The sequence below is a fragment of the Kryptolebias marmoratus genome, linkage group LG6, assembly GCF_001649575.2.
Source record: "Kryptolebias marmoratus isolate JLee-2015 linkage group LG6, ASM164957v2, whole genome shotgun sequence".
NCBI lineage: Eukaryota > Metazoa > Chordata > Actinopteri > Cyprinodontiformes > Rivulidae > Kryptolebias > Kryptolebias marmoratus.
The window spans coordinates 32,216,286-32,223,726 of record NC_051435.1 but is presented as its reverse complement, the minus strand read 5'-3'; the positions used below and the strand labels follow the sequence as shown (position 1 = coordinate 32,223,726).

General features: G+C 41.7%; 1 long non-coding RNA gene across 1 annotated transcript; it reads right to left on the bottom strand.

Annotated features, from left to right (window-relative positions):
* Positions 1 to 219: 219 nt before the first annotated feature.
* Positions 220 to 5,154, bottom strand: LOC119617089. The gene is made up of 3 exons (XR_005233270.1): positions 4,455 to 5,154; positions 1,850 to 1,990; positions 220 to 1,762 (listed from the first exon to the last, which is right to left on the bottom strand). It is a non-coding gene; the product is annotated as an uncharacterized LOC119617089 (long non-coding RNA).
* Between the last annotated feature and the right edge of the window lie 2,287 nt (positions 5,155 to 7,441).

Below are 7,441 nucleotides of genomic sequence, written 5' to 3'. Positions count from 1 at the left end.
TACGACAAATTTAAAAGGAAAAAAAAAAACCGTGCCAGAGCGCGTTCTCGAAGGGGCACGTGACCAAGCGACCTGTGTGGGAGGGAGGAGCGACAGGAGAGGAGGTGAAGGACCGGAGGGGCGCCTAATCAGTGCCGTTCCTCTGTTATTGATCATTTCATACATGTCAGAAGGAGGGGAGATGGAGGCAAACCCAGAACGCAGACTCATCTTTAAAAATGAAACTAATTTATTAAAAATAAATATAAACAAAACAAAAGGCTGGCGTGGCAGCAAAAACAAACAATAACAAAATCCAAAATGGCAAGACAAGGCATGTGGAGACGATAAACTGAACAAAACGAGAGGAATGACCCAGTCAAGATTGGAGAACAGAGACCAGCTTTTAAAGACAGAGGAAGAGATGATAATGGGTTGCAGCTAGGGACATGATGAGAGGCAGGTGAGGTGGGCGTGGCAGGCGTGACCGGAAAATTACTGGGGAGGTGAATAGTGACAAGGAACACATAAAGCCAATAGACAACTAAAACAAGATAACAAGAACCGAAAGAAACCCCAAACAAAGAAACAAAAACCCAAAAGACGGAAATACATGACAATACATGCACAAACAGCTGTTAAATATAGAAAATGCAGACTAGAAAAAAATTTTCCCATATCGTTTTGGTGCCTCCTGTAGTGCAGCGCCCCTATGCATTGCATACAGTCCATACCCACTTTTTGCGCCACTGACTCTAACCAACAAATGCCACATGACTTGTACTAATCTGGTGAAAACTGGGATATAATTGATCCCTGGTTTAAAAACAACATAACATGCATTTTGAAAAAAATACCAGTTTGCATTTTTCTTTGCATAACACAAGACTCACAACACATCCAGATACTGCAATAACAGGAAAGATTTGGAGCTTTATTCCATCCACAGAGAAATTAGTCAGTAAACTGGGGAACAACCATTCACACCTAAGACAATTTAGAGTAACCAGTGAACCCAACATGCATGTTTTTAAACTGTGGGAGAAAACCAGTTTTAAGAGTTCCTAGAGAAAACCCATGACTGCGTGGGGAGAACATGCGAGCTCCACACAGAAAGGCCCCAGGTGGGAGGTGAACTTGTAACCTTTTTGTTGTAAGGCGACAGCGCTAACAACTACTCCACCGTGCCTTACACATGAAATCAGTTCTGGAAAAGTCAAAAATAACATACTTTTATTAAAGTAGAATTTGATTAATTTCCAAAAATTTCAACTGCATCTTTCATTCCTGGAACATCATCTGGGAAGATGACCTGCAAGTCCCCACCAGCAGCCAATGTATTTGAAGGTCCGACACATAGGCATCAGGCTCTGAGGCCAGAGTAAAGGTTGTTCCAGCCACTGTGCTGCTGGTATGTCCAATCTGGTCCCCTACCAGACAGGCCAGAGGTATGGTCATACGACCACCTACGACACCCGCACCCAAGACACCGCAGGCTGGGTCCCTGGAGATTTTAGAGCCTCCTTTTGCCAGGTACTCGGGACAAGTCCCATGTCCACTCATTTTAAAATGTCTGTCAACTTACTATCCACCAGAGGTGGATGGCCAACAAGTGTTGACAGTTACCGGGTGACATGAACCAGGAAGTGTCAGAAGAGTGGACCCAAAACCAGACACGGACACAACATAAAGATAAGGGATTTTATTTACAAGTGCTAGTCCGTGGGGGGAAGTGACTCTATTTACAGGTGTAGGTCCATGAGGGGGAAACAACCCGGGAGGTCTGAAATGGCAAGGAGGGACAAGGTGAGTTTCAGGGTCACAGAATGATCCAGAGAATTGTTCGAGGAGTTAATTGTGTCTATCTTACAAATCTCCAGGAGCTGAGGGGTACGGAGGCGAGGCGGGAGGAGACAGCAGTCGTCTAGGAGGGAAGGTAGGATTTCCAGGTAAGTGCTGCACAGCTGCCCAGGGTGGGAGACAGGAACCAGTGGTCAGGGAAAAACACAACCTGAGGCGAGGAGGGAAAAAACACAAACAAGGCAGGTTAGCTAGGGAACAAGCTAGATCAAAACTTAGTGGCTGTGGATCCGAAACGTAAAGCGTGACGCTCCAGCGAAGGTCTGAACCCAAACTGAGGCTTAAATACAGGGGGTGCTCATCAGAGGAAATCCGCCACAGCTGTGGAGGGAGAGTCCCAGGCACCACCAGCAGGGCGGTGAAAAACACCAGATCCTTACACTGGGTTTTATGTCAGTTTTCCTTCTCCTAGGCTGGTTGCCTGCCAAGGCTATCAAGCCCCACTTGCACAGCTGCTTTTGGTTCAGGGCACCCTATTTGCATTTTGGCTTATTCAGGCATAGTGTTGTACATCAATAACAGGGATCCCCCATCTACCACCCGGGGGAACACGCCTCTACGCAGTGCACTTTCAGCACGAGAAATGGATGGTGTAACAAATAAATTGAAGTTTTTTAATAAAAAATTTGTAAACTTTGTTCTAAAGGTCTCACAGCTTTAAAGAGAAGTTAAAAGGTTATGTATAAGTTGAAGCACCGTTCTAAGGTCTAAAGAAACAGGAGGTAAGAACTTTTAAGAAAAAGTATAGCTGACCCCCCTCAACTAGCGGCCTACTGAATTTGAATACAGAGCCTTGTAGACACAGCTAAGGGGTTCAAGTTTAAATACCAAGTTTAAAATGGCTGTATGCAGCAACATCAAAAATAATTTTTAAAATTCAGGGTAGAAAAAACAGCTGATTTTTCCTTGTTCCAACTTCAATAACTACATACTAATTATAGTTACAATATTTTTGACTGCTGATGTTAAACATTCAAAGTATTACCCTTACAGAGAGACTCAGCTTTTGCATGTACTCCAACGGGTAAAGTATTGTTTGTCTCATTCTTGTAGAACCAGGATCTCGTCTCATTCCATCTCATGACATGTGTCCCCTTACCCCCCTTTGTGTTTGGTGTTTTGCAAAAGGTGTGAGGCTGACATTGTGGTATACAGTAGTTGTGCAAATCTGGGATGGTGTTTTGCTTCTTGAATGTAAAATTTGCTAATTGTGGATTTAATTTTTAATTTTAGTGTGTAAGCAATTGTAAAAATTGTAAATTTGACATGTTTCCCAGAACACACAAAACATACATTATAATATCAATATTTCCACAAGACAAGTATTCATGACCAAACAATTAATTCTCTATCTTCTCTTTAGAGTTTTACTTGCATCAATTTGTTTGGTTCAAACAAATCTACACAGACCACCCTAACCACTTCTTCAGGTATTTTAGTTAACCACATTAAGCTTACCTTTCCTTCCCCCACCACAAAGCTCTTTTCTGTGTGCGGAAAAGCTCACAGTGATTCTGGACTATTTTTTATGGTCACATTCCAACCCATATATCTGCCACACAACTTGTCAACTTCACTGTGATTGTGTGTGTGAGAGTTGCTGCTTGTTCCCTCCCTCTCACCAAGACATGAAGTTAAAGTCACTACTTTACACTGCTTTCATCTAAATGTATGTTTCTTTATGGGTTGATGTGTTTGTGTGTGTGGAGGGGTCTGTGTGTGTGCTGGGGGAGAGGTTTGCATGCATAAAGACAGATAGGGAGTTTGGTTGTAGGTTTAGTAGCAGGAAGTCCTGGTCATAAGGCAGTCTGACAACTCAAATACAGATTTAGATGCTGATTCATTACACCCTTATGAGGTTAGACAAATAATTTGTAGAGACGAAAGCAGTTTTACTGGTTGCTTTAACATCAAAAAGCTGCTTTCAAAGAGGAATTCAGACATTTGAGGGTTTACTCTGTATGATAGAGGTCAGTAATTATTTCAGGCACACATATCGTGTCTTTATGTGCTAACCTTATAGTTGTACCTCTAACAGCTTTGTTTCAAAGTAAGGTTTGAGTTTTATAGCATGTTAAAGCTATGGTGCAGGTATCAGGAAGCAATAAGACATAACTGACTCTGATTAAACTGACAGCATAAAAAAGATAAAATAAGCTTTTATTCTAGCTTTCTCCATCTTTGTACCAAGGTGTCCTTGAACAAGATAAGCCAGTATCTCACTGGGCTGTAACTGTGGAAGACTAGCTGGTGAACAGCATTCTTGTGGGAATCTCTAAATTGTCTTGAAATGTTTGCAGGGGTTCTCAATTTCCTTGTGTGTGTGTAGCAGAGCCTAGCAGTTGCGCCCTATTTTTTTTAAACATGCAACAGTACACATTAAATGTGTGATTGATGTCTCCCTTGTATTGTTTTCAAAACTATGAATTAATTCAGTTTAGCAATTTTCTTTGTGGTTAACCAATCTTTTCATTTAAATGCAAAGTTGCTGTTCATCATCACCAATCTTCCTTCAGTTATACATTTGTTTGATGTTGTTTAATCCTGCAATCGGATGATGGCACAGACTGTATATCATCACTTTATCACATTATTGAGCCATAAACTTGGCTTACCTTTTCACATGTTGACCCTTTTGGCTCTGATAATACCCTGCTTCATTGACAAGGCAGGACTTGACAGGATTCAGACTCGCAACACAAAAACAAAGTTTTAAGGATTTTATTATGGACAGACTAGGAGCAGGACCAGAGGCTTTGAACAGTGCACTCACGTGACCGTTTTGGATCGGGACCAGAACTGGTAAGTCCTCCTTAGCTTGGTGGCTAGGTGCAGACAGGCTTGTCTGAAAGGGGCTAAGGTGAGAGGGATAGTCCAGGTCCAAGCAGAAGGTCGTTACCGGTGGGTCAGAGATCAGAAGCCAAATCCAAACGGTGAGAATCCAAAAGGCGAGGTCCAGATAAGCGAAGCGAGGTCGGCAACCAGAGATCAGAGTCCGAAGCAGTATCAAAAAAGGGGCAGGCGAGAGACGTGGGTCGTGGGACAGGCAAGGGTTGAGATCAGGCAAGAACGAGAGAAGAATGCTGGACATCTACAGGCTGTGAGGCTTTCAATAATCTGGCGGTGAGTGTCTGGGAACTGTGAGTATTTATGCAGGCTTAAACAGGTGAAGCAGATGATACTAATGGCGTAGGCATGGAAACAGAGGCGTGGCTTGAGAGTGGGAGTGGGAAGTTATGTGGCTGTGGCATGACTAGAGGCAAGAGGCGTGGCAGGAACACTTCATAGGAGAAAGGTGCATTGGGGTGTGTTGGTTTCAACCCCCCTTGCTGCCTAACTCCATTCAGAAAGCATACTGAGACAGGTAGAAGGCGTCAAAGTCCTGGCTGGAAGTCCCGGATTGTGAAAGTGCCTATTGACGATACTGAACTTGGCCCTGATGTACTCAAGTATTTAGGTGTCTAACTATCATAAGAAAATAAAGGACTGAGAAGATTAAGCTTTCATGAACCAAAAAGTGTATAAATGTGTGCTAACAGGGTACATTATTGGTGAAAAAAAACTAGTCAATAGACACCTGTTACATGGTACTTTTTTCAATTATGCAGACTATGCAAAGTGGTTCAGATCCAAACTTGAACCATGGTTATACTGGCACCTGTCTCATGCATGAGCAATTTTTGACATGTGGAGTGCAGTGTTGCTATTTTGATGTGTCCTCTTCCTTTGTCTTCTGTTTTTTGACACCTGGTGCTATTGATTATTCTGTTTGGTGATCCTGTTTTGTTCTTCTTTGGAAGTCCATATATAGTATGTGTAGTGTGTCCCTTTTTTAAAGTCTGTTGTGCAAAGGACAGTCATTTACGTTTTCTCTTTTTAATGTCTGTAGATAATGTGTTATATTCTTCTTGTGGCTGTGTCAGGCATTTTTTTTTGTTTTTTTTTGTGATCAGGTTATTTTGTCACGGTGATCCATTATGTTGAGAATAATTGTCTTTTATCTGCCACCAAAATGTTGATATTCTCTATTGAGGGACTGCCTTTTTTCCAGCAGGCAAAGTTTGGATGGAGTAGTCTCTGCATTAGAAAGGGCTGTTGTTACCTTGATCCTCAGTTTTTCAGCATCTGTTTTACATGTGTTTGGGACAGAGGAAGTATGTGTTTGTTTTTTGCTTTATTTTGCCTGATTAGCAAAACAGCTAATCAGCACTCAGTGAACATTATATAAGGTTAATGACTGCTAGTATTAGTCTGACGTAGGGACATGCAATATTTTAATTTTTACTTTAGGAATTCATCAGTTTTGAAAGCATGATAGACACCAGTTCTCTATAAGTTACTGCCACAAATAATTTGTCAACTTCCTGAAGATCTATAAAGACTTCTGAGATTTGCCAATTTCAGGCTTAACGAGGTGTTAAAAAGTACAACAAGCGTCACCCCTGTGTCTTCTTACCTTGAAAGTTATTGTTCACAGAAAAGAATCATGAAGTGGGGGGCAAGAAATGAAAGTGGTTCGAGTAGTGGAAATATTTCTTTAGCCGAGGCTAAGCCTCCATTTCTGGTCTGGACAGATTATAAGAACCTCAATTACATGGGAAAGGCTAAGATACTGAATCTATTATAGTCCAAGTAAACCATTTATGGATTTTTTTAAACCTGCTTCTTCCTGTTGAGGGTTGTGGGGAGCTGGTGCTTATCTCCAGCTGTTACTGGGAGAGTGGCAGTGTACATTACCAACAGGTTTGCCAGCCCATCACTGGACCACATAGCAATGACTGAAACAGACAACCATTCATGTATACACTCACTCCTAGAAATAGTTTAGAGTAGCCATATAACCCAACCTGCATGAGTTTGGTCTGTGGAAGGGAAACCTATTCTGATGTTTCATCTCATTTGTTTAATCCTGATGAAACACCCAAGGCTCTTTCACCCCCACCAAGGTTAGTGTATTTTTTGAGGGGACTGAAGATAGATGAGACAGCCCTTGAAATCATCTCTTTGGGCCTGCATTAGAATGCAGGGTAATGTTTAAGCCAACACATCTCTGGTTACTTGTTATCCTTGAATTAATCACACAAGATGGTGCATTTTGAGTCATTGTCCAAACTGTGTCAGGTGTGTTGGAGAGTGAAGCAGACCCAATGTGCAGACTCATGATGTGAGCTTAAAAAAAACAACTAATTTATTCTGAATAAAAAGCCAAAAACAAAAGCTGACAAGGCAGCAACTAAAACTAAATGACAAAAACTTACAAAACCAGGATTGCAGGAACACAAGGAGGCGTGACACAAGGGGATCCAGACAGCACATGGGAGTGACAATGGACCAGTGAGTAAGTGGAGAAGTTGACCAGGTTTAAAAAAAAACAGGATATAATTAAGAGAAGTGGGCACAGGTGAGTGATTACAAACTTGGGGCAGGTGAAGATGGGCGTGGCAGGCAGACAAGTGATAACTGAGGACAAGTGAATGATGACAGGAATACAAAAACACAAGTAGCAAAAACTGAACTTAAGACAAGACTAAACAAGAAGATAACCGAATTACAAAATAAAAGAAACCATAAACCCAAACTGAAACATATTTCAGAAACACGA